Source organism: Heterocephalus glaber, unplaced genomic scaffold (assembly GCF_053883595.1).
Source record: "Heterocephalus glaber isolate CG9 unplaced genomic scaffold, H.glaber_assembly_v1.0 deba00001072, whole genome shotgun sequence".
Taxonomy (NCBI): domain Eukaryota; kingdom Metazoa; phylum Chordata; class Mammalia; order Rodentia; family Bathyergidae; genus Heterocephalus; species Heterocephalus glaber.
Window position 1 is genome coordinate 2,722,069 of NW_028258189.1, and position 27,988 is coordinate 2,750,056.

Consider the following 27,988-nt stretch of genomic DNA (forward strand, 5'->3'; position numbering starts at 1 on the left):
CAATGGAAAGCAAGATAAAAGGTTTAAGTGGTTTCACCCACAGAGAAGGAGGAGATATTTGAGGGAAAGTCAGACATGGAAGAAAATCACTCCATTTATACTCCGACGCTGTTAATATTACCTGACTTTCTGAAATGAATAAATGCTTTCCTGTGTGTGTATTTATGCCCATCAATTACACCCCCGCACGCACACACACACACGTGCATACCCCAGGTGAGAGAGGTGCTAGGCACTGATACTCATTTCAGAGCACAAATGACTGAATGAAGGCATAGCCCTGCACTAATCTACATGCTGCCTTGGCCTAGGCCACCCTCCATGAGTGACATCCTGGCGGCCACGACTTTCCTGGGGTCCTTGTTGTGTCAGGCAGCCGTCTAGGGGGCTGGGGCCCTCCAGGGAAGAGACCTCCACTTCCCCGGTTCCTCTGTCCACCTGGGAACTGCAACTCAGATAGTGAAAGTGAAGTAAAGCAGAAATCTCACTGATAACATCACAGAAGGCAGGTAAGGGCCATGGGGGGCTGCCGCACAGCAAGTGAGCTGTTTGGCAGGGAGAAGCTCAAGGTGAGCTTCTCAGCATGGCATCTTTCTTTTGCCCTTACTGTTTCTTTTTTTTTCAGTCCCGGGGCTCCAACTCAGGACCTTGCGCTTGAGAGGCAGGTGGGGCACCACAGAGCTACATCCCCGGCCCCGTCTTGCCCATAGTTACAGGGGTCAGCTGACTTTCTAAAAACAACTTTCTCCGACTGGTATAATCAGGGTTTCAGCCTTTATTTCTGAGGTGAACCAAGGTTGACAGGAGCTATGGGCACATGACAAAAAGTATGCAAAGGTCCTGGCACGGGCAGCCCCTTCTGGTGCATCGTGTCCTGATTCAGCATGTGGTCATCTGTAGTAGGCGCAGCATGCAGGTCATGCCTGTCCCATGCTGCCTCTTCCTCCCCAGCTCTCCCTGCAACCTTGCTCCTAGAACATAGCGCCTTCTTTGGTTCCCCTCCAAATGTTATATTTAGGTCTTGAGCTTTTCAGGGCTGGAAAGAATTGCTCTTTTCAAACTCAATGAGAGAAAACATGGTGGGACCAGGTCAGTCCCGGCTGGACCCCAAGAAGTAGGAGGCAAGGCAGAAGGCTGCTGCTCGTCCCCACACTCTGGCCACCGCATGCACCTGCTATGTTTTGTGTCTAGATGTCCCCCCCCCAAGCCTCGTGCAGTCATAGGTGGGGCTTTCCCAGAGGTGGCTGCATCTAGAGTGCGCCATTGATGTGTGGTGCAGCGCTGGGCTGAAGGGCACCCCTGGACTCCGAAACTGCGAATGCATCCTGGTCAAGCCTGTGTTCAGGGGCCGTTCCAGGAAAGACAGCAGGGTTGCAGCACCATAGCACAACTGAAGGAGTTCTTAAAGCTCTTTATAAATCTACCACTCAGGTCTCATCCATGGAGAAGGACACCATTCTTACCAGCTGACTCCAATAATTTTGCCACCAATGACTGGATTGATTTTATGGAAGAGAGTTGTTCTACGTGGTAGGGAGGAACATGGTTTCTGTGTGATTTCAAATATTTGATGCTCCCCCGGCAAGGCATATCAGGATCTGACCTTGGGACATCCACAAGCAACGCGCACCCAGCTGGAGTTCAACACATCTGTGTTTTGACTTGGATATTTTTGCCATCCACCCCAGGACATTTCAGGAGCTGCTGTTTGCTTATATCTGACTTCACTGGAAAGTGGGTTATGACTCCAGACCAGTGGGATTTCCAACAAAGCTGCTGTTGATTATGTGCTCTGTTCACTGTAGTCCATCATCACACAGCCATTCGCCAGACCACTCTAGTGCTCAGCGCCTTCAGATGCAGCCTCTCCATTCTGCTCATGGAGCCAAGGAATTAATTGCCTTTCCCGGACAGCTGCAGAACCACCACACCCTTTTAACGGGTCGGTGATACGCGTGCTTTCTGCACACTTTCTTTGCTTCTTTCTCTTTTCTGGGTGAATTAAAAAGCGACCACGTTAAGCATCTGTACACCTTTCCCTTGACCTCTTTTCTCTAGTCCTAAAATTGTTAAAATTATTTCATGTGCTTCATGATCAGGACACTCTATTCCTTTGAACCGAAAGAATATTTTCAGTCCTCTTCAAATGTGGAAAGTTCCTCCAAATCCAAGTTCACAAACCCATGAAGTTCAGCATTTACAAAAGGTCAATATTTATTTTATTTCTGCCCCTATTAAATCTTGGTTGAATATTCTAAGTGTGTTCCATGACGCTGCATTTTGCTTAGCAAATTTTTCCCCTTTGTATAGGGATTCTCTTTTTTCTTAATTAGAACAGGTATGCCTTTACAAAAATATTGGCCTCGTTATTCTCAAGTCATTCTACTTCGAGGTCCACATATATCTCAACGATTTTATGAAACCACGCATTAGAAAATGTGAATTGTCAGGAAATGATTTTCTGCTATCTCACTGGCATCAGGCTGTTTTAAACTTCCCAACAAACATTCAAATTGTTGTATTCCTTCTAAATTATGTACACTTACTGCCTCAAGTGTTAGTTTCAACACTTCATGACCACAATATCAGATTATTTGGGCAAAAGCCTTGGAATCCAGGACTTCTCCTCAGGCAGAATTTGGTTGTTGTTGTTACTTTAAAGCACAGGTTTATTTTATCCATTTGAAAGCGTAGTATATGGTGAAGACACGGTCTCATCTTACAGCATCTATGTCTATGTCCCCCTTCGTTAATTTGACAAAAACCCACCTTACCAACAATAGTACTTACGAAAACACGTCACTACTTACAGTGAACGGTGAAAGATTGGGAAAGACATTTAGATCTCCCTGGTATGAGGTGAAGCGTGCAGGCGATGAACACATTCTCTGACAACGGTCCCCGTGAAAGTGACCACAGAGTGCATGTCTGGGTTTGGCAGAGGCCACGCAAATGGGAACTGACCTAAACCGAAGCGGTAGCAACGTGAAGATGAACTAGGAAACCACGACTTCAGGACTGATTCACTCACCTTGGATGAGGAGAGGGAGAGGGAGGCGTTATAGTCTCAGAGAGATCATATGTACGTGAGAACTCCATCGTATGTAACTCCGGGCTGTGTACTGGACACTTCGGCGCATCTGGCTTTCCCGGGGCAGACAAGAAAAAGGGCAGTGAGTAATTCGTGAGGAAAAGCTCCACAATCCTTTGACACTGGGCAGCACCACAGTGACCTTCATGTCATGGGGGATGAGGAGTAACCAGCTCATCCCGGGTCCGTCTGTGAAGTCCGCCGAGAAGCCGTGACCAGGCCTTGGCCCTCCGTGCTTCTTTCTTTGCCAGGTGATCTGCCTGCTGGGGAAGCAGGAGCGATTTACGCTAAGCCTCCGTTTTAGCCAGATCTCTCCAAATTGATCAGGGACTGTTCACGACAGGAACATCTTAAGCACAGCTTCATTGTTGTGGCCATAACTGAGTGCAGAAAGGGGCTTCCCCATGTCGGGGTTTAACTCCATGACCTTGAATGTTGACCCCACTGCAAGGCTTGTGTCCTAATCACTGAGGCCGGCTCAGCAGGGTGTGTCACGCACCATTGCCGTATTGGTATTTTCCACCCTGGGCATCATTTAACCCTCCGAGAGATACCACGGGCTGACTGAGTCACGTTAGCATGCGATGGAGCTTGGATGTGAGCGGGGATTCTGGTCGGCAGTCTTCCCACTTGGCTGTTTTTACTCCACCCGCCTCCGCTTGGCTTACCAGCGGCTCTCTGCTAGCCGGCGTCACGGTAGAATTACCATCTCCCGCTGCCCAGTCTTCCTTTCGGCCTACTTTCATGCCTAACTGCCCATTTTCTATTACCTTTTATTTTTCTCTTTACTTTTTGGAGTTTCTCATATAAGAGAAACCATATGATATTTAAGCTTCGTGTCTGATACATTTCACTTAACATGACGGTCTCAAGGTGCGTCCATCTTCCTACACGTGACTGGTTCATCCTTCTTTACAACGTAGTAGTCCTCTGTTTTGTATTAACACCACATTTTCTCTATCCATTCATCTCTTCATGGACATATAGGCTGCTTTCGAGATTTAGCTATCATGAGTTGTGCTGCTGTACACATGAGTGTGCAAGGATCACTATAGTATTATCTCTTTAACTATTTCAGAAAATACGTAGAAGAAAGTAGGGCTAAATTGATTTCTAGTGTCAGTCTTTTTTTTGTTTTTGTTTTTGCTTTTTTCTTTGGCGGAATCTCCATCCTGATTTCCATGGTGGTTATATTAGTTTACCTCCCACCAACAATGCAGGAGTGTTCCTTTTTCCGCAGACCAAGGACCATTTCTTATTACTTGATTTCTTGATGATGCCCATTCTTTCTGGGTTAAGATGGAATCTCAGTGTTGTTTTATTGTGCATTTCCTCTAACAGCATAAAAAGCAAGAGGTTTAAGAGATGGACAGAGGGAGGAGGGAGGGAAGAGAAAGGAAATGAAAAAGGAATGAGAATGTGTTATGTTCGTGTACCAACTCCCCATGAGGAAGGTGAACATTATGTGCTGCAAATAGGGACTCATTAAAAAAAAAATACAAAAAAGGAAGAAAATTCTGACACATGCTCAACCTGGATGAACCTGGAAGACTGTCGCTGAGTTGAACCAAAGACAAAAGGACAAATAATGAATGGTTGCACTTATCCGACGTGCTTAGAGTGGTCAGAATCGTGGAGATGGAAGGTAGATTCCTGGTTGTGAGGGAGCGAGGACAAGGGCCCCAGGACTTCATGACTGATGGGTACCGAGTGTGCCCATCACACGAGGAAATATTTCCCTGAAGACACACTGGGTGATGATGGCTGCACAACAGTATGAGTGCTCTTAATATTCTGGAGACGTGCTTACAATGCTTACGATGGGAGCTCTTTCTTTCTTTTTTATTCATTAAGTTTGTCGGTACATTTTAGGCATACAGTATGCTGACATTCATCATTAGGAATTTGTTCCTTTACGTGATCTCTCTTGGTTCTTATTTTTTCCCCATTCCTAGCCCTCCCTTCCTTTCAGCCCCTCCACCCCTCCCTATTTACAAAGACTTTGTTTCCATTTTTTCCTTTTCTCATATTTATTCCTCTCCCTTTTGTCCTTTCCTCTACCACTCCCACTTCCCCTTCCCCTTTGGGCCTTTTCTTCCTATTTCACATTATAAAATGGAGTACTACTCAGTCGTAAAGAATGAGAAACTGGAGACATTTATAGCTACATGGATGCACGTTGAGGCCATACTCTTAAGTGAAATAAATAGGACACACATGTGTAAATACCAAATAGTTTCTCTGGTGTGAGAAATTGTCTTTCTTTTTATAATCAACTCTAAAAATTGTACTTGCTCACGGGAGACTATATGATGTTTCAAAGCATGTATACAAGAGGCAGTGTTCAAATTGAGGCAGACATATCTATCTCCTCCAACATTTATCATTTCTTTGTGGTGGAAGCATTCAATATCACTTCTCCCAGCTCTTCTGGAATATGCAGTGCACTGTCCTTATCAATTGAAGTGTGCATTAGAAAGCCAGACCCTTTTTCTCTGATCTAACTCTAACTTAGTGTCCATTGACCATCTCTCTCCTTCCCTCTTTCTCCCCTACTCTCTCTGGTATCTGGTGGAGACCATTCCACTCCCAGCTTGCATGACATCCCCTTTTCTATATTCCACAGATGAGTGAGATTGTGCCGTATTTGTCTTTGTGTGCATGGCTTATTTCACTTAACATAGTAATGCCTTCTGGGTCCAAAATTGTCATTTTCCCCTTCTGTGTGGTACTGGGTATTGAATCCAGTGCCTTTGCACTGAGCTACAATTCCAGCCTTTTTTATCAACTTTGAGACACAAAGTGGCCCAGACTGGGCTCAAACTTGTGATCCTTCTGCCTCAGACTCCCAGGTTACTGGGATTAAAGGTATGTCTCAGTATGCCTGGCTTATGATGCTACATGATATGGATATTTTACCACACTTAACATTTAAAAAGAGAATGCCCGTCCCTACCTCGTGTCTGTACTTCTGCCCATTCACAATCTGATTCCTTCAATAGCCTTCCTTTGAAAAGCCTACAGACTCTAGAACATCCAGTTCAAATTTGACCTTCTCCAGCCAAGTGCAGAAGTGGAAAGGAAACACTGGCATGGCGTTGTGGTATCTCTGAATTACCACCACTGTTTGCTTAGGTCTCGGAAGTCTGCAACTATCGACACTTGTGTCCATACTTGTTGCTGCTCAGGGTGGTTCACAGCGCATGGCCCCACTGTCCTCCACAAGGCTGTACTCCATAGTGCCACAGGTCACGTGTTCTGCCTTTTTCTGTCTAACATGGTGACTCATCCATAATGAGTATTCAACTTGTGTAGTGTCCTTTTTTTTCTTTCTGCCAGAACTTCAGGGGCGATGTGGGAATTGTCTTCTGTGCTTATGAGATTTTGCATTCTTTCAGCACGGGGCCGCACATGGTCTTCCATTTTGCTATTTAAATTTTACAGGGCAACCTCAAACTGGCATGAAGTTCTTCAAATGAATCGAGATAAGCTCTTTACTAACAAAAGAACTTTCTGACCCCTTAATACTTCTTTCGTACTCTAATCTTTCAGTAGCGTGACTAGCAATAATTCTCTCTTTCTATGTAGGTAAAATATGTTGGTATCCTGTAATATGAAATCACTATTTTAAAAATAACATTTGTTTGCTGTTTAACGGGAAGAATGGCTCTGTCCTTAGATGTAGGTATATGGTCTTTTCAAGGGAATAAAAGGCAAATATTTATGCATGCTTTTTATGCTATGGTAGGTTGTATAGACCATGATGGTGGAAGATGAGATAAGTTTTGGGAGTGGACCAACCAGTTATTTTTCACAAGCCCCTGAGTTGCTCAGAAATAAATCAGAAATGGCCTTAGTAACTGGGCCTAGTTCCCACTCCACAGATGTGGATCTCTCCAAATATAGACTGCTCTATTTGTTGGCATTTGATTAAGAGATTTTAGAATGATTGTAGTTTTCTTAGTTTGCATTCACTGTTTTTTTTCAAGAAAATTTGTTTCATGCTCCAAACTAGATGATTGTGAATTTCCCCTATTGCTTTCTCATATTTTAAGCTGCAATTTATCCATTTGCAAATTGAGTCAAGAAACACCTTCTGCAAAAACCTTTCGTGCCCGAGCTTGTATTTGAACGCATTCCTTCAGTTGAGCGCCTTTTCATTTCTTAGCATTGCCAGGTCCAGTCCTAGCTACCAGACAAGATATTGGTAGCTAATTTGGATCACTGGCAGACAGCTTTTCTTTCTAAGCTCCTTGACTGGCTGCTTTCCACCCTCGTCTTTCCCTACGAGCATGAGGCAATTTTCCATTCGGTTCTGTCTTTCTGCACTGTATTGTCTGTCCAACTGGATCCCGGCCAATGCTAACATTTTCCCCACTTCTCGGGAAGAAAAAGAACTCGGCAACCATTTGTCAGTGGGACTGAGTTGCTTCGTGGTAGACTTTAGCAAGTAAGAGTGTAAGAGAGAAGCAATTCAGTATGTCAGGCACAAAGTATGTATGTGCATGGAAATACTGAGCTGGACCCTGGTTAGCATACATGTCACCTCTTAAGGGAAAACAAGTATGAATATTTTTCTCCTTCTTAACTTTTTCAGAAATGATGCTGATTGTTCAAGCAAAGCAAGTAACACATATGTGGAGTTAGTGTTGGTTACAACACGTCATTGGTTTCCTCCCTCTTTGTATTCCCCCCAAGCAAACTGATGTACATATTTGATGTTGAAAATGTTGGTATGCTTTGTATGACTGTAATTTATTACCAAAACAGAAGCTGCAGAGATTCAAAAAGGGCAGCATGAATAATTAGCAGGACACAAAGAATAAACGAGTATGCCTCTCTTGGCAAACCAGTTACCATAACTATGCCCTAACTAGGCTCTCTGAGGCCAAAATTTACAGATATCCCAGCTAAAGTTGCTAATAAAACCTCACGGAGAAGAAAAGCTGCAAATCGTGCTTGTAATGACTTTGTCTCCAAGGGGCCACCTGCTCTGCTACGTGAAAATCAAGTTTTTTCGGTGAGATCTTCACATCAGTTCACTGAACCCAACTTCAACCCATGGAAAAATGCAAGAGTCAGCACAAGAAGAAGCACAAAACCTTTCAACGCTAGTTCCTTTTGCTTTTATTCTTTCATTCTGCAAGCATACTGAAGCAGGAGTTTGTCTAGGAGCTTTTAATCTGAAGGTGGAGAAAAAGAAACTAGCAATCATGCTAACCTGTGATGAGAGGTTTGTGATGAAGGAATTCCCAGAATGCTAAGGGGTGAAAAAACACGGATATTGATTCCCAGCAGGGTGATGATATCCACAGAGCTTATCACGGGCACAATAATGGTTCCCCCAAAGATAGCCACATCCTGATCTCATCTACCTGTCGACACATTGTGTTGCGTGATGAGCTTCCAGCAGAATGCAGGAATTATAATATTACATCTACTTATTTTATACCTACTTATACCAACAACAGCTTGAGCATACCTCATCCAAAACATGAAAGTCCAAAAGAACCCAAACTCCAACACTCTAAGCACTGACGTGTTGGACCAACTAGAAAGCGCCACACCCGGCCCCGTGTGACAGGTCACAATCAAAGCACGCCCAACTTAAAAATATTACTCAAAATCACCTTCAGGCTATGTGTTGAAAGTGTATAGGAAACAGAAAAGAATTTCATGTAATAGCATGTTATAGCCCCAACATATCTCGTTATGATTGTGCAGATACCAAATCTGAAAAAAACTCAGCATCAGAACCAATTCTGATCCCAAGCATTTCAGGTAAGGGATACCCAATCTATACTTCTGTATTCAGATAGTGTTGAAGCAGCTATAAGGAAATATACCCATCAATTATGTCCTCATGGACAAATCGCTTAATCTCTGCATTCTCCTCATCTGTTAAGTGGGAAAGTCTCACCTATAATATCTATGAGGTATGACTGAAATACACAGTGAGTGATTAAATGAAAAGAGATGTGTTCCAGTAAAAGACACATTGCCACTAATCTCCCTCAAAATACTCCCCTCACTTCAAATACGGTTACCCCATTATTCTGGAGAGTTTTTACTGGGTGTGATAAAAAATATAGTACATGCCACCAAGGGAAAGATAGCCTCATAGAAACACGATGATGTGTCCTCATCCACCTTATTCTCCGGGTCTGGCAACATTTGACTTCTGACTCTTCCCCAAAGTCAAAATGACTATAAAAAGGTCTATGTTTTGTTTTCATTAGTACATTGAAGCAGCCGTAATGATACACCTCAGATGCTGTAGAAAGAGGACTTGCAGAATTCAGCAGTGAAGCCATCAGGACCTGGGCTTTTCTTCTTCCTGGTAAGTTTTTAATTACATTATCAATTTTGTTGATTGATATTGAGTTGTTCAGAAATTTTAGGTCTTCTTTGCTCAACTTTGATAACTCATACGCATCTAGAAATCTGTCCATTTTTTCTGTGTTTTCCATCTTATTGGCGTATAGCTTCTCGAAGTAGGTATGGATGATCCTCTGGATTTCTGCTCAGTCTGTTGTAATTTCATCCTTTTCATTCCCAATTCCATAGATCTGGAGTTTTTCTTTCCCTTTTTTTGATAAGGTTGGCTAAAGGTTTGTCAATTTTGTTTATTCTTTCAAAGAACCAACTCTTTGCTTCATTGGCATTTTTGTGTATCATTCTCTTAGTCTCTATTGCACTGATTTCTGCTCTGATCTTTATAATTTCCTCCCTTGTATGGGCTTTGGGTTTGTCCTGCAATTCTTTTTCTAGAAGCTTGAGGTTCAGCATCAGGTTGTTTAATTAGGCTCGCTGTTTTCCTAATATGAGTATTCACTGCTGTGAATTTCCCTTGTAAAACTGCTTTCATTGTGTCCCATAGATTCCGATATGTTGTGTTGTCACTGTCATTTAATTGTAGGAACTGTCTGATTCTTCTTTAATTTTCTCTGTGACCCATTGGTTATTCAGAAGTGTGTTGTTCAGTATCCATGTGTTTATGAAATTCTTGTAGTTTCTTTTGCTATTGATCTCCACTTTTATCACACTATGGTCTGATAATATACAGGGGATAACTTCAGTTCCTTTGCACTTACTTAAACATGTTCTATAAGCCAGTATGTGGTCTATTTTGGAGAACGACCAGTGTGCAGCTGAAAAGAATGTGTATTCTGATTTTGTGGGGTGGAACACTCTGTAAACATCTGTTAAGCCCATTTGTTCAAGAGTTTGAGTTCTACTATTTCATTGTTCATTTTTTGTTTAATTGGTCTATCTGTGACAGTGGGGTATTGAGGTCCCCCACTACTATTGTATTAGTGCTTATTGGACCTTTCATGTCTGTTAGCATTTGTTTTATATAGTTGGGTGCACTAGTGTTTGGTACATATATATTTATTATTGTCATCTCTTCCTCTTGGACTTTTCCCTTTACAAGAATGTAGTGGCCTTCTTTGTCTCTCTTAATTAGTGTTGGTTTGAAATCCATTTGATCTGCAAAGAGGATATCTGCTCCTGCTTTTTGAGGGGTTACTGTCACACGGAGTATTGTTTTCCACCCTATAACTTTCACTCTGTGAGTTTCTTTTTCAATTAAGTATTTTTCGTGTATACAGCATATTGTTGGATTTTGCTTCTTGACCCATTCTGCTAGTCTATTTCTTTTGATTGGTGAATTGAGACCATTAACATTTATGGTTATAACTGATATGCATTGACTTATCCTTGTCATGACCTTTTCCTGTTGTTGGATTCTCCCCCTTTACATTTAATTTCTTGTCTTGCCTGATGGACTCATTCTGTTGGGCTTCGTGGGGTTGTGACCTTAATTATCTTTTTCTAGGATATTGTTTAGAACTGTTTGGAGTGCTGGTTTGATATTCATGGAGTATCTCAGGTGTTCTTTGTTGTGAAAGTATCTTATTTCTCCATCAATTTTGAAAGATAGTTTTTCAGGGTACATCAATCTGAGTTCAAGGTTGTTTTCTTTTAGGGGTCAAAATATTTCACTCCAGGCTCTTCTTGAATTAAAGGTTTGTGTTGAGAAGTCTGCTGTGATTCTGATGGGCATTGCTTTGTATGTGATTTGTTTCTTTTCTCTAACTGCTTCTAGTATTTTGTTCTTCTGTTGGGTTTCTGGAATCTTGACTATTATATGCCTAGGTGTAGTTTTGTTTGTTTGTTTGTTTTGTTTTTACATCACGGCTAGCTGGAGTCCTATATGCCTCACTTACCTGTATGTCAAATTCTTTTCCCCTGCTTGGGAAGTTGTCTGCCATTACTTCCGTGAACAGTTTTTTTTATGTCATTTGAACTATCTCCTTTTTCTTTATTGACTCCAATCAGTCTTCTGTTATTCTTCTTTGAATCATCTACTAGCTGCTGGATTGATTTCTCATGGTCCCTTGCTACTTTTAAGAAATCTTTCTTTTCCTGGTCACTAATCATAATCCTCTCTTCTGTATCTGATAATCTGTCCTCACATTGGCTCATTCTGCTGCGTAAACTTTCTACAAGTAATTTAGAGAAGAACTATTGCCACTACTGTTTAAACTCTTTAGTGAAATTGAAAGGGACACAATACTCCCAAATTCATTCCTGGAAGCAAGCATCACTTTGATCCCAAAAGAAGAGTAAGACCCAACCAAAAAAGAGAACTATAGGCCAATCTCACTAATGAATCCTTTACACTAAAATCAGGAGCAAGACAAGAATGTCCAGTATCACCACTCCTGTTCAGTGTTCTGGAAACATTAGCCACAGCAATTAGACAAGAGAAATAAATAAAAGGAATAAAGATAGGAAATGCAGAAGATAAACTGTCATTATTTGCAGATGACATGATATTCTATATAGATGACCCCAAGAGCTCTACCAAAAGTCTTCCAGACTTAATAACCAAATTCGGTAGAGTAGCTGGATACAAGGTCAACACACAAAAATCAATAGCCTTCTTGTACAAGAACAACAGACTCACTGAGAGAGGAACTGAAGAAGTAACTCTTTTCACAATAGCATCCAAAAAAAATGAAATACCTAGGAATCAATCTAACAAAAGTAATCAAAGACCTCTACTCTAAAACTATTGCACTCTGAAGAAAGCAATAGAAGAGGATATCAGAAAGTGGAAAGACATCCCTTGTTCCTGGGTAGAGAGAACCAATATAGTGAAAATGGCCATTCTTTTACAACTGCTATATAAATTCAGTGCAATTCCAATTGAAATTCCTCTTTAATAAATGGTGTTGGAAAAACTGGGTTTCAACTTGCCAAAGAGTAAAAAAGACCCTCTCTCAACATGCACTAAACTAAAATCAAAACAGATCAAAGATCTAAATATAAAAACAGAAACACCAAACCTGTTGGAAGAGTGGTTAGGTAGAACTCTTGAAGGCATTGGCGTAGGAAAAGATTTCATGAAGAAAACCTCAGTTGCCCATGAACTAGCACAAAGAATTAACAAGTGGGATTTCTTTTTATTAAAAAGCTTCTTCAGAGCAAGAGAAACCACCAATAGAGTGAAGAGACAACCCACAATCTGGGAAAAATTTTTACCAGCTGTTCCTCAGACAAAGGTCTACTATCTAGAATGTATAAAGAACTTAAAAAAATCAGACTTCTCTAATTTAAAGACCCAATCCGAAAATGGGCATCTGAAATGAACAGACATTTCCCAGACAAAGAAGTAGAAACAGGAAATAAACATGTGAAAAAATGTTCAACATGACTGGTCATTTGAGAGATGCAAATGAAAACAACGCTGAGATTCCACCTCACTCCAGAAAGAATGGCTGCTGTCATGAAATCAACCAATAACCAATGCTGGTGGGGCTGTGGGGAAAGAGGAACCCTGCTCCACTGCTGGTGGGAGTGTAGACTGGTGCAAGCACTGTGGACATCAGTATGGAGATACCTCAAAGAACTAGGACTAGAGGTCCCATTTGACCCAGCTAGTCCTCTGCTGGGTATCTTCCCCAAAGAATTAAAAGAATCATACCACAGTGATATATGTGCACCAAGTTCATAGCAGCACAATTTGTAATAGGTAAAACTTGGAAGCAGCCCAATTGCCCATCAACTGGAGACTGGATAAAGAAAATGTGTTGTTGTTTTTTTATATATAAAATGGAGTACTATTCAGCCATAAAGAATGAGAAATTAGAGACATTTATAGCTAAATGGACGTACATTAAGGCAATACTCAAGTGAAATAAATAGGATCCACATGTGTAAATACTGAATAGTTTGTCTAGTGTTAGAAACTGAAAGTGTAAATGAGTACTAAAAGGTAATAGATAATGTGAAATGGGAAGAAAAGGGCCAAACTGGAAGGAGAAGTGGGAGGGGTAGGGGAAGAGGAAAGAAGGGAATGGGATTAATATGAGAAAAGGAAAAAATGGAAAGAAAGTCTTTGTAACTAGGGAGGGGAGGAGAGGCTGAAGGGACGGGAGGGGAAGGGGGAAAAATAAGAACCAAGAGAGATCATGTAAAGGTGCAAATTTCCAATGATGCATGTCATTATATTGTGTACCTAAAATGTACCGATAAACTTATTGTTTTAAAAATAAATAAATAAAAGAAAGAGGAATTGCAGACCTGCTTCAGGAAGTGGCCAGAATGGTGGGATAAATGGGCTCAGAAAGTGTGTATTTTGAGGGGGACTAATGGCATCATATCTTTTACTGTAGTTAGTTTTTTTTTTTTCTTTCAACACTCACCATATTCTTACTACACATTTTTATATTATAATCTTCTTTTGAGATCCCTAGGGTTTGACACATATGCTTTCATTAAACAAAAAATAGGTCTCTCTTACTTATATCAAATAACTAGCATATCCAAGTCTATAGGAGAAGTACAAAAAGGAATTCTTTAAGTGATCTTTGTCCTGAAAATTGTCATTTGCTCTTAGAATTTTGTTCAATGGCTCTAAAAATCCTTGCTCTCAGAATTGAGACTCCAGGAAACACAGATATACAGATGGGTTATGTGTCATTATGGTTTTGCATTTGTAAATGAGTGGATGAGCAAGATTTAAGGTTGGTACTGAACTCAACAACTATTTTTAGGGCATCTTTCATGCATTGTACACTGGGATAAGACCCAAAGTGAGCCCTCTGGAGAATCTGCCCTCTGGACAATCTCAATCCGCCTAAGAAGAGAGATGTAAAAAGAAAATTATCTTTTATTTTTTTTATCACATAAGTAGTTTATTCTCATTATAAAAAGCTTGGAACAAATAGGAGATCATATAAAAAACACAAATCACCAGTAGTTTGACTGTCTGGAGAAAGTCTCTGTTAACATTTTGAAATCTCATTGAAGTTTTCAGCCACCCCATAAATCCGCTTTTGCCCACCCACACCCCGTTCCTCTTTCAGGAAACCCTGTGGGTATGTGCTTACTGCCTGGGGCAGAGAAATATAAAAGAATGGCCTGAAGAGAGAGGTAAAAAAATCTTCCCTTTGCTTTTGAAACCTTAAAAGCATCAGGGGCATGAACTGCTAATGGCGTAAAAAGCATATTCCAGATAGGGGACTTAAGTACAGAAATAAACAATTTATAATTTTTCCTAGTCTAATAAATAGGCCCACCTTGTCTTCCAGTGAAATATTCTCTGTCCTCCTCCTCCTCCTTCTCCTTCTCCATCTCCCCCTCCCCCTTTCCCTCTCACTTCCTTCTCCCTTTCTGTCTCTCTCCTGTGCTAGGGATCAGACTTAGAGACTTTCACACATTAGGCTAGCACTCTACCCTGAGCTCTATACCCAGGCCTATGGTCCCTACTTAACTACATGTTGTTTCGCATTATATATTGACTACTTTCAGAGTACATATTACAGAACACTTGCAAAAGATGATTGAAAAATTGAGAATAACAACACAGAATCTCCAAAATTTTGTTTGAATCATTCTCTGGCTTTATGAAACCAGGATGCTGACTTTACTTTAATCTTCTTTAAACACTTGGAGAGACACATCACCTTAAAAAAATAAAGTGCCTTCTGTGTTGGCCAGTTTTCCATCACTGTGACCAAGTGCCTGAGAATATCGGCTTAAAGAAGGAATGGTTTGTTTGGGCTCTTGGTTTCAGATGTTTCAGTCCTTGGCTAGTTGGCTCCAAGGAAGAAGCATCATGGCAGACTTGTGTGGCAGAGGGAACCTGCTCACTTCAGGACAGCTAGGAGGTAGAAAAAAGACGTATCCTCAAAGGCACACACCCAGTGACCTACTTCCTCCAGCTAAGCCCATCTCCTACCACCTCACTCAGTGACTGTTATACTTCAGATGTAAAATGCGCCCCAGTGAGACCTATTCAGAGCTGGGGTTTTTGGAAGGTACTGGATCATGGCAGTGCTGTACTCATCAGTGGACTGAACCATCGATGACTTCATAGCTGAGTGTGCTGTTAGGAGGTAGGCCCTGGGTGGAAGAGGTTGGTCACTGGGGTGTGACCTGGGAGGGTGATATCTTGTTTCCAGCTCCTCCTCCTTTCTCTGTGCTTCCTGGTCACCATGATGTGAGCAGCTGCCCTCCCTGGGATCCTTCCACCATGCCCTTTCTTCTCCTGCTTTTGACCCAGGCAACTAAGGACTGAATCCCAAAAAAACCCTGACCTCAAAGGAAGCTCTCATTTTTTAACTTGTGGGTATCAAATATTTTGTCCTAGGGGTGGGACAGTGACTAAGAAAACTGTGAATTCATCAGCGAGTTAAACCATTCACAATCAAGGTTAATCTTCACATCATTATTTCACTTTGGGTCTTAATATTGTTCCATTTCAGGAATTGGAATCTTTCATCCCCAATGTTTTAATTAATTCATTTTTTAAATTCTTGTGCGGTTCTGGGGGTTGAATGCAGGGCCTTGCACATGGTAGGCAAGCACCCTGCCGTGCAGCTAAACCACCAGAACAAATCTTATCATTTTATGCTACCTTGTGCCATGGCCTGTGTGGCTGAAAGGTCCATGGATTGAGAAATGATGGTGAGAGATTAAGAAAAAACAAAGACAAAAAGCTGGGGCCAGGTGGGGCATTAACTCCTGATGGGAGAAAAAGACCACCAGGCAACTGCAGAGCATTTATTTATAGTGGTGGGGATAAGGGAAGCGCAGGGGGAGGAAAAGGGGGCTGGTCTGTAACCAGACCAGGAGAGTAGCTAAGGTCTGCAGGATGTCATGCTTGATGGTTTTCTGGCCAACAAGCAGGGAGGAAGCCAGTGCTCTTCTCCGCCAGGCCTTGCTCCACCACACCCTCTTATCACCTGTTCTCCTCCCTCGGGGCCCTGCCCATCCGCAGGAGGAGGTGAGTTAGGCTTGCCCATAATGATCTACAGCGCAGTGCTCCCAGCAGCCTCAGCATAGATTTTGGATATAAATTGAACTTTCTCATACTGGACATGGGGTCCATGTCACCCTTGACATGATTTCTAGTTCTCCACCTCCTTCTAGCTCCTCCATGGGGCCGATTCCAACATCTGCCTGTGTTCATCAGCTTTCCATCACTGAAACAAAATGCTTGAGATGATTAAATTACGAAAAGAAAGGGCTTAGTTTGGTTCACAGTCTTGGAGGTTCCAGACTGTGCTGGGCCTCCTGACGTTGGGCCTGTGGTAAGGCAGGACACGATGGTGGGAGATGGTGATGGGGACAACCACTCACCTCTCGAGCCAGCTAATGACCAAAAGGAAGGCATGAAGGAGCGGCTGGTGTCCCAACAGTCCAGTTCAGGGACACATCCCCAATGACTTAACTTCCTCCCGCTTAACTCCACTTCCTGTTTCCCAAGAATGTCCTCAAATTTATGAACTCATCATTGGATTAACCCAAGGAAGAAGTGAGAGCCCATATGATCCAAGTACTTCTCATGAGCTGGACACAGGAGTTTTTGAGGGGAACCTTCTAGATCTCAATGATCATGCATACTTCTTCCACATATAACCTCCTGCTGGTGACAACCTATCTTCCAATTTGACAGCCAAGTGCAGCTTATAATTTGATTGGCCCAACTGACCCCCACATCCCATATAGATTGTGCTTATGTGGCACTGTGGCCACTTTTCAGTCATAGTGTGACCTCCTAGGATTTGTGCTTGCCTGCTGTAAAGCCATCCATTAAAAGTCTTTGTGGAAATGTGTTTGGAATCCACAAAGGGGTTAGCTAATCTCTCTCTCCCTCTCTCCCTCTCCCTCTGTCTTTCACTGAATACTATGTACCCCCAAGCCTGTAAGTAAAAAAATCTTTATTCCACCTTGTGTCTCTCCTAATCATTAAAAGAGTGCTCTCTGTCTCTAAGATCTTAAGTTAAAATATGTAATAGTCAAAACTCCAAAATTGGCTTGAGTAAGTGAGCAAAATAGTCCTCAGATGGGATGTGGAAGGATGGGGTTGGTTGTTTTTCTCATTGCCAGTTTTCTGGTTTCTTTGATGGTTTTCAGCTCAGCCCCTTGACTGCAGATAAGGGAGAGAATCTATATTTTGGATGGGCACATATAGTTCCATCCAGCTCCCAAAATATCCAGGACTCCAAAACAGTTCCACCCTGCACTATCTTTGGTGGGGTGCCACTTAGTAGAAAAAACCTAGTTTGATCCCAAGACTACCAACTCTCTTGGCTCTACCTCCTCACTCCCAAGGCAGGGGTCAGAAAGTAGGTGTTCTTTAAGAGTCACCAAGCAACGTTTCTCCATGTCTTTCAGGGACCCTTTGAGAGCACTATAAGAAACCCTTGAAGCCATTCTTTAGGCTAGAAAGCATTATGAAACTATTCTTCTCTCCCAGAAGTAGGGTTGTTCACAGCATGGCAGCAGATTTTTCCACAGAAAGGTCCTCACCAGTCTCAGAGATGACCTAGTTATTATATACCCTAGGACAGAACACTTGACAATCTTGAAGTGGGTTTTAGTGTCCTCCATTTAACTCGTTTCCCATGAAAACCCACCATGTGCAATTTTTCTTCATACTTGCCTTGGTAGTTGACATCAATACATCTGTAGCTCTCGATTTTCAAGTTTTTGCTAATCTCATGGATACAAGACTGCACATTTTCTTTTGCTTGTAACTAAAGAGATGAAACATCTTTTCATATCATTTTATTTCATCTTCTGTAAAATCCCGGTTCAAGTATTTCCCTGATATTTTTTGTTAGATGGTTTATTTCTTTTATATTGATTTCTAGGACTTAGGTATTCTAGATGTTGAACCTTTGTGAGTTACGTATTGCAAAGAGCATCCTTTACTGGTGACTTATTTTTTCTTTTCTCTGATTTTTTTTGACAAATCCAAATAGGTTGAATGTAATATAGTTTGTTTTTCTTTATGTCTTGTGATCTTTTCCATTCAGTTGAAGAAATCCTTTCTTAGCAGGGGGGGACTACAGAGGGTCTCCTAAATTATCTTGTAGAGTGTGATGACTTTGCCTTTCTCATTTAAATGTTTTTACCATTTGGATTTTATTTTTGAACAGATGTGTGAGGTAGAGTTCAATTTTGTTTTTCCACATATGTAGTCACTTACTCCACTTCTCTGACACATCAGAAAAGCTTATTCTGCTGCGTGTGAGAATCGCCAAGTAGGTCAAGTCCGTTTCTGAGCTCTTGTTGCTTTCATTAGTCCCCGTGCCTGTTCTTGTCTTGTGTCTTTTATGACCCCAGTTCTACATTAATTAACCAAGGTAACTTTATATTATTTCTGAGTAGAGCATTACTAGTTCTTCATACTAGTTCTTCTTTCAGTGAACAGGCTGTTAGTACTTCCACTTCGAAGTAAATAGAAGTTGGTGAGAGCAAGTTTCTTAATGACTTTATTCTCTGGGCTGAAGAAGAAATAGGAATATTTTTTATCACTCTGTGCCTTATTTAAACAGGAATACTTCTACCTTTTCACCATTACATATCTTGTTTCCAGTCAGATTCTAAAAATAGATGTTTATATATCACCAAAACAAAGTTGCTTTCTATTCTTAATTTTTGAAGCATCTTTCAAAAGAATATGGAAAAGTAGCTTTTATCAAAAACTTAAAATCTATTGCTGTGATCACTTAGGGATTTTTCTTTGCTGATTAATGGATTGATTCTTCTAATGTTAATTCATATTTATGTTTCTAGGATAAACTCAAACATTTTATGATACAGTTATTATACCTTGTATGTTGCTAGATTGTTTTGTTGATAATGTTGTTTAAGATATTTGTTCCCATATTTAATAAAATGTGTTTTCCTTGGTTCATTTGATTATTAACATCAGCAGTAAGTTTCCTGTCTTTATCTTCTCTGGAATTGCATTCATTTCATTTTCTTTTACTTATTGATTGTTTGTGAGAATTAATATATAAAAGCTATCTTGGGCTTAGTCCTTTCTATGTAGAAGGGTTTTCAAAGTGCTGGCTCAGCTTTTTTTGTTTGCTTATCTGTCTGCTATATTTGTCTAGGATTTTGAACTTGTACTTCATGTTTTAAATTTTATTGCTATAAAGTTTTTCATGCTATTGTTTTATCATCTGCATGATGTATGTTTGTTTTGTTATGTGATAATGTCTGTCTCTCTCACTCCTCTTTCACACACATTTTTTATTGCTCTCTCTTCCTCTCTCCGTCTCTCTTTCCTACTCAGTCATGCTGGAGATATTTCATTCATATTACTTTATTCTTTGTACCTTTCAAAGGTTCAATCTATAACTCTTCTTCTACCCCCTGTACTGGATTCTTAATTTATCGATTTCTGCCCTACTTTCTCTTCTAGTGTACACATTTAAGGTTTTGCATTTCCATAAAGGTGTTATTTTATTGGCATCCCCTTTTATTTAAGTATATACTGTAATGTCCTTTACATTTTCAGTTTCTGACACGAGTTTTTAAAACATGCATTGTAAGATCTTTGCATGAGAATTTCCATTTGTGCCTTTGTCTTGATTTCTAACTTACTGCATAAAGAGAAGGAAATATGACATAGAATAACAACCTGGTAAAATTTATTTGCTTTGTGAACTAATCAGTGACCGATTCATACTTATGTTCTCTGCAATACATTTTGTTAAAATAATGTTCTTCTTATGCAGGTTATAATGGTTCTGTTATTAACTTCAAATGTTTCTTATATTTTCTATTTTAAAATTTCTGCTCTATAAGGAAGCTGTTGAATAGCTCAGCAATATCCCCAATCGTATGCAAATGTGGCCAGCATGGTTTGCCGGTGCTTTTCCGTGGTTGTTTGCCAGGTGCCGAGGGCACAGCGCTGATGCAGACCCGCGGGTCCTCGGTGTGGGGACCGCACCCGCATACTTGCCTAGTGATGGTTGTCATAAGCAGCGCAAATGGGAAGCGCACCGTGCGTTGGGGCGGTTGCCTGATTTTGAGGCACCACGGCTGTTGGATGCTGGGTCTCAGTAGCTAAGGTTTTCCGAACCTCCGGAGAGGCCGGAATGCAGAGCCTCTCTCCTACCCGGCTTAGTCTTCTGCATTTCTCGTCCTTTCCTCTCCGGATCCCACTCCTTTTTCCCAGCTCACGCATCTGTTCATTCCTCACCTCCGTAGTCGCCGTTCTCTGAGAACCTATTATTTAGCACAGTCTTAGTTCATTTTTCCCATTTTTAAAAAATCATAATTATTAACACATACTATCTGTACAAGATGATGGGCTTCATTATGAATTTTTCTTACACAGGATGAGCAAAATGTACAGTGAATGTTTGAACTTAGTGAAGTCATTACAATGAAAGAAACAAGGCCATGAATCTCACTCAAAATCCATCCGCTCTCTTTGAATACATTTACCCCGTCCTTCTTCCACTTTCTGAAGCAGTTCTGGAAGTCCTTCTGCCGTATCTGTACGAGTTGTGATGAAAACTATGGTGAATGCTGCTGCTGAGCGCCATGCAACGGACAGGCAGGATCAAGAAAACACGACGCTGCGTCCTCGTGCACCGTATTCACCCGATGTGGCACGGAGTGACTTCTGGTTGTTTCGCAAGGTCACAATGAGCGTGGAAGGGAAATATTTTAAATCAGTTCAGGATACCAAGGCAGCTACAACCCAAGTACAACTAAAAATACAACTAAAGACATTCAGGACAGAGGACTTCCAGAGCTGCTTGAGAAAGGAGCCAGAATGATGGGCTAAGTATGTTCCAAGCAGAGGGAGGATTTTGGAAGGGGATTCATAGCAATGTATCTTTTACTGTAATAATTTTTTTAAAATTTAAACATCCACCATAGTTCTGATCAAACCTCAAACACGTATATGATGTATTTTGTTGGTACATTCTTCCAGAACTTTTTCATTTAATTTTTATTTTTTTATGCATGTTTGCAGTACATAATGTTCCCATTCCTTGTGTGGAGCTGGTGCATGTACACAACACATCTTCATTCCTTTTTCATCCCCTTCCCTCCCTCTGCCTCCATATCTTGATCCCCTTCCATTTGCCAAAGTTCTGTCTCTCTACTTCCTATTATCTGTCTTTCGTTTTGCTCTTTATGTATAGTTTGAGTTTCTTGGATAAGAGAAACTGCAATGTTTAAGCTTGTGTGTTTCATGTATTTCACTTAACACTATGGCCCCAAGTTGCATCCTATTTCTGTAAAAGCTATCTGAGTCAGCCCAGCTTTATACCAAAAAGTTTATTTATTCATTTATTTTTATTTCTTTATTTTTAATTTTTTGGGGGGTACCAGGCATTGAACTCCTCGGGACCTTGAGCTTGCGAGGCAGGACCTGGAACCACTGAGCTAAATCCCCGGCCCCCATTTATTTATTTTTATTCATCAAGTTTACTGGTACTTGATTTACTGGTATTTTAGGTAGACATTATGATCACATTCATCATTGGGAATTTGTACCTGAACATGATACATCTTAGTTCTTCTTTCTTCCCATTCTCCTTCCCTCCCTCTCACCCCTCCACCCCTCCCTGTATATACAAGCTTTGTTTCCATTTTCCTTTCTAAAAAGTTTATTTATGTCACAGAGTTGAAGGCTGCAAACCCAAAGCACATAGCTGCATATCTCCCACCCTGGTAGTGCCTCCTCCAATGTGGTTGCTTCCCATGCTGGCCGTGGTTGGATCCCATGTGGGACACAGAGATAACATCCTGAAACGGCCTTGTAGAGTGGCAGATGAGGTAAAGCCAGGCTCACAATTTTTATAATAACACAATGGGGAGGGTGAACAAGGAGTCCCATGAGAACCAGCTTTGTCCCTTCCAGAGGCATTGGTTTCAGTGATCTGGGGACCTCCAACTGCTCCCCCAGACTTGCCATGCTCTCTCTCAACTTGACCCCTCCAGGACCCAGCTCCCCCACTTGAGTCTTGGGGACACACTGAAGCCAGATCCAAGCCATAACAGGCACAGGACAGCACCCCACAGCTCTGGGAGAGAGCTGGCTGTCAGCCCCTCATGCCACTCTGACCATTGAAGGTGATTTTCGCAGAGCCAGGTTGCAGGTTTAATCAAATTTGGTTCCTGTGAATTTGCATAAATAAATACCAGAGAATATTTTAAAGTCATCAGCAGGCTCTCCCTATTATGCTAATGAATGCATTCACCCAAAGTGAGCTCTAAACAAAGGTTACTTTCATTGTGCTCTGTGCTACACTTATCTTGCAGTTGTCGGATGTGACATGACATTTCCGTGGTTTGGGACTTTTTTGTTTGTTCATGTTTAATTTTGGTTTAGAGTGATTGTGCTAAAGATTTATATTGCCCTGACTGTCAATGGAAGCATTTGGCTCTTTTTCAGTTATCAGCTTATGAACCCTATCTCCCCTTCTTGGACGTTGTGTGGCTGATGCACTTGACCGAAAATAGTATTTTGTTGCTCTCAGCCTCCATCCTGTAAGATTCAATTCATTTTTTTAGCTCAGTGAGTCTCCTTTGAACCTCTTTTCCCCTTCCCTCCCTTTCCTGCCCCTCCCCCTGGTCCTCTCCTCTTCTCTCTGTTTTTCATTCCAGTTTCTTTGGGTCTCAATCACGTCATACAACGTATAAACTCATCATACTGACTTCCTCTAATTTGCAGCACCGACTATCAGACTATCCTGCTCATCATCCAAGCCATTAATCAATGGGATCAACAGGAGAGGCCCCGTGGCAAAGACAGGCAGGAACCAGGAAAAACACACGTCCAAGTTGCCATCCATCCCTCACTCCTGTGTCACTCATTTTAAGCTGATCTTAATCATAGAATCGCTCAATCCACAAGATGATGAAACATTCTGTCAGTTTTGGGGGGTCCACTGGAGATTCTGCCCACATTTCCCACACTCATCTGTCTGGGGAACTGAGTCTGGAATGACGTGTGCATAATGAGCCCACCCTGCTTCACAGTGACCTCCACTGATTTATGAAGTGCTTACCAGCCATCCTTTAAAATGACCCTTTCCAAATTGTCCTCAGGGAAGGCATTAAGCTCCTGTTCCCTCAGAGCTAAATAGCTTTGTCAGCCCTCTGGAGTGACTTCTATTCACCCCAACCAGGCTCCTGTTCTCAGCTCCCTCTGCCTGAACTCTCATAGCCTCTGACTCTCTAACACCCCATCGTTCTCTCCCATATACTTGTGCAGTGCATCTTCTTATGGTCCTTGAAAAATAAGAACATTTCCTCATTTTGTTTTCTCGAAGGAAATTTCTGCTGTTCTCAAACTCACTCATGAACTTCAGTCCACATAGATTTGTAAGCTTTTATGTGAGTTTGAGAAGCAGCTTAATTCAGCCTAGAAAATCTTTCTTCCACAACTGGGTTTCCTTATAACCTTCTCATGGTTTATATGATTTTAATGTTCTTTGAAATTTAATTGCACAGTTACCTCTCAGCAGGTTATTCCCAAAAACTGAGGAGCAGAAGCGAAATAAAAACCCAAGGGATAGTCTCTCTTGCTGGAGAAGAGTTAGTTGATGGTTCTCACCATTATTTTGACAATAGAACAGCTAGAACGTAAACTACTCATTCTACAACACATTGATATTGTGAAAGACTGAGACTGTGCATATCTTATGATCAATTTGACTGGCCAAAGGTATGTAAGAAAAGTAACAACAAAATTTTAGGTATGGAACAGCGGTGGCGAACCTATGGCACACGTGCCACAGTGAGGTGTTTGTTATCACTGAAAGGTCTAAAGGGTTTGCCATTGCTGTTATAGAACACATATCCCTCCATTTCCCCAACACATGCTATCCCATTCAGTCCATTCTGGAGTTTTCTGCAATTAAACATTACTTTTAGAAGGAAAGGATGAAGGAAAAGATAGGTAATGCACAGAGAATGTACTAAGTTGGGAGTCAGGAAATTGGGAAATACAAGTAATCGATATTGGGTAGAGCTAGTTCCCACCTATTGCCCTACCCTGGAATTAATGGCCTTTTTGAAGAAAACATCAAGCCAAGTCCATTGTCTATTTCTCATGCCCTTACATCCCCATACCATAAAAGGATTAAAGACAGTGTGAGCCTCCCCTAAAGACAAATTCATGCAGTATGGAACATGTGAAAGATCTCAAGCAGAGAAGTATAGTAGTCTTTCATTTCTCCCCCTGACTTACCTATAGTCAACCAAGGTCTGAAGATATTAAATAGAGAATTCTGGAAATAATCTGTAACTTTTAAATGGCTTTCCATTCTGAGTACTCTGGTGAAATCCAGTGCTCTACCAGCTCATCCACTTGTGAGATGAATCATCCATCTGCTGTATCCATCCTGTATACGCTACCCACCTGATAGTCATTTAGGAGCTGCCTCAGCCATCAGATCCACTGTGGTGTTATCTCAGTTCTTGTGTTCAAACAACCCCTATTTTACTTAATAATAAATTTAATATGAAAAGCAAATGTGGCAAAGAAGGCACCTGGGCATAAAACATGGAAGGGCAGATCATTTCTGGTGCTGTGTGTTCATGCTGCAGAACACAGGAAAATAAATCCAGTGTATGTTGAGTTTGGTACTATCCATGGTTTCAGACATCCCCTGGGAATCTTAGTATGTATACCCCAGCAATAAGGGGGACTACTGTAGTTCACTGCCCTGAGATGTGAAATTTTTTGATATATCAACTTCATTATTCCTTTTTGTATTCCCCCATTCTGATGATCACTTTGGTCCTTACATGAATAACGACTGTACATACTTTTCCCCAAAAGCACTGTATTGGGGATCAGCAATGACTGTTGAAACTGTGACCTAGTGTATCCATCACTTTCTTGTCACTGGGACAAAATACCAACTAACCACAACTTGCAGGAGGAGAGGTTTATTTTGGCTCCTGGCTTCAGTCCATGGTTGGCTTGTTGCAAGATAGAAAGGGCATGGCAGAGAGAGGCGTGGCAGGAAACAGCTTCTCAACTCCCCAACCCATGACAACCCCAAATCAGGGAGAGAAGGGAGGACAAGAACATCTCCTTCCAGGTCATGCCCTCCCTGTGACCCACCTTGAACCAGGCCCCACTTCCTAACAGCACCCTCAGCTTCTGAGTCCCATCAGATGAGAACAGCTCCCCCATGATGCAGTCACCCCCCAAACATGTGGGAATTTGGGGAGACATTCTGGACTTAAACCACAGCACTTAGCTCGGCAGAAAAGAGAGGGAGAAACATCAGGGGATGGAAAGGACAGTGCTTGTTACAAAGGCTAAGAACTGTGCTTTAGTTGCCTTTGCGTCGCTGCATCCAGACTCCTGTGGTAATCAACTTTTAAGGAAGAAAGGTTTACTTTTGCCCACTGTTTCGGAGGATTTAATCCAGTCACCTGATGGGCTCTTGGTCCTGCTTCTTTGTATAGTACAGGAGGTTTGTTGACCCCATGCCAACCAAAAGAGAAAAATGGAGCTAGGGAGGGGATAGGATAGAGGGGAGGAGGAAAGGAGGGAGAGAGACAGAGAGAGAAGAGAGACACAGAGAGGTTGGGAGTCCTAATACCCATAATAATCTCCAAGACCATGCCTCAGTGACCTAACTTCCGCCCATCTTCTAGAAGTTCCTCCACCTCCCAATACATTGGTGATCAGAGCTATAACACAGGGAAAATTTCCAGGTGCAAATCAGAGAAACTATTTGGTATTGACACATGTGTGTCCTATTTATTTCACTTAAGAGTATGGTCTCAATATGCGTCCACTTAGCTATAAATGTCTCTAGTTTCTCATTCTTTATGGCTGAGTAGTACTCCATTTTATACAAAAACCACATCTTTATCCAGTCTCCAGTTGATGGGCACTTGGGCTGTTTCCAAGCTTTAGCTATTACAAACTGTGCCAGTGTAAACATGGGTGAGCATATATCACTGTGGTATGACTCTTTTAATTCTTTTGGGAAGATCCCCAGCAGGGGAATAGCTGGGTCAAATGGGACTTCCTGTCCTAGTTCTTTGAGGTATCTCCATACTGATTTCCACAGTGGTTGCACCAGTCTGCACTCCCACCAGCAGTGGAGAAGGGTTCCTTTCTCGCTGCACCCCCACCAGCATTTGTTATTGGTTGACTTCTTGATAGCAGCCATTCTTTCTGGGGTGAGGTGGAATCTCAGCATTGTTTTCATCTGCATCTCTCAAATGACCTCTAAATGAGTAGGGGAAGTGGGAAGGGTAGGGGAAAGGAAAGAAGGGAAAAGAAAAAATATGAGAACAGGGAAAAAATGGAATCAAAGTCTCTGTAAATAGGGAAGGGTGGAGGGGGAGAAGGGAGGGCAGGGGAATGGGGGAAAACAAGAACCAAGATACATCATGTACAGATATAAGATCCCAATGGTGAATGTAACTGTATTGTATACCTGAAATATACCAATAAACTTAATAGGAAAAAATTTCCAGATCCAAATTACAGCAACACTTAACTATAACGGTCTGGTCCCTGCAGAATATATGTTTTAAAAGGGCCAAGGAATAATGTTCAGCCACCCCTGAGAAATAGCTGAGAAGACCCCACATATTTGGCTGATACTGTGGGACACAGAAAGAGCCCCATTTTCTCTGCTTTTCTACCTGTAGAATTAACTCAAGGGCGCTTTTGACTCCTTTCATATTTTGGGATGCCTCCCCTTACTGGGTACTTAGGACTTTTCTGAGACATTCCAGGAATAATATATTCTTTGGTTTGCCTTCTTATTTGGTGTGTATGAGCCCTGAGTTCACTAACAAGGCTTCTTTGGGCTCATCCTAATTTCTTTGGGAATGTCAGCCTTCCTGTATTCTTCAGGGTTATTCGTCATTGTACTGTCATTCTCTAATTTTTGAGAACTGCCTGTCCATCCTCTGTTCTTGCTGCACACATGAATAAATGCCTTCATCTTTGTAATTATTTTTCTTTTGGACTTTCTGACGAAATGCCGGGGCTCACATGTGCTAAGCGTACCCTCTACTCCTGGGCTACAAATGCCCAATTCTATAATGCATTCTTCTTGATTGTTGCCTGAAGTATCTTTTAAGAAGGGTGATCATTAATTGTGATATGTCAACTTGACTTCAGTAAGAACCTCATAGCAGATAGTAAAGTTCTGCGTGTATCTATGGATGGTTGACATGTTGGCCATCAAACTGAGGAAAGAAGACACATCCTGCATGTGCATGGTACCAGCCAATAGACGTGTAGCCTGCATGGAATAAAGTGGGAAAGGGAAAGGAGGCCTTCCAGTCTTTGCCACTGTCTTTGGGTGTGGGTCTCTAATTCCTACGGGCTTCCAGTCCAGACCCTTCAGCCTCCCGACACAGACCCTTCCACTTTCTGATACAGACTCACAAAGGTGACTCTGCAGTGAGCATCCAGGCCTTCAGCCTTTGACTGCCACTAGATTCTCCAGCTCTCCAGCATGTAGGCCACCATTTTGGATTCTTCTTTCTCATCGACCAGATGCCCACTGGGCCTCTTCTACTTCTGACCCTGTAAGTCTGCCTCATCAGTCCCTTGTATAATTGTACATA

At 41.7% G+C, this 27,988-nt stretch overlaps 1 protein-coding gene across 3 annotated transcripts in view; it reads left to right on the forward strand.

The window, feature by feature from the left end:
- The window catches only part of Pudp (pseudouridine 5'-phosphatase), a 338,048-nt gene that overhangs the window by 96,342 nt on the left and 213,718 nt on the right, over window positions 1-27,988 (forward strand). For all 3 annotated transcript variants that reach the window (XR_015450778.1, XR_015450776.1, XR_015450777.1), the window contains exon 5: window positions 9,331-9,431. The gene's annotated coding sequence lies outside the window, so the exon portion shown is untranslated. The remainder of the gene's footprint in view (window positions 1-9,330; window positions 9,432-27,988) is intronic.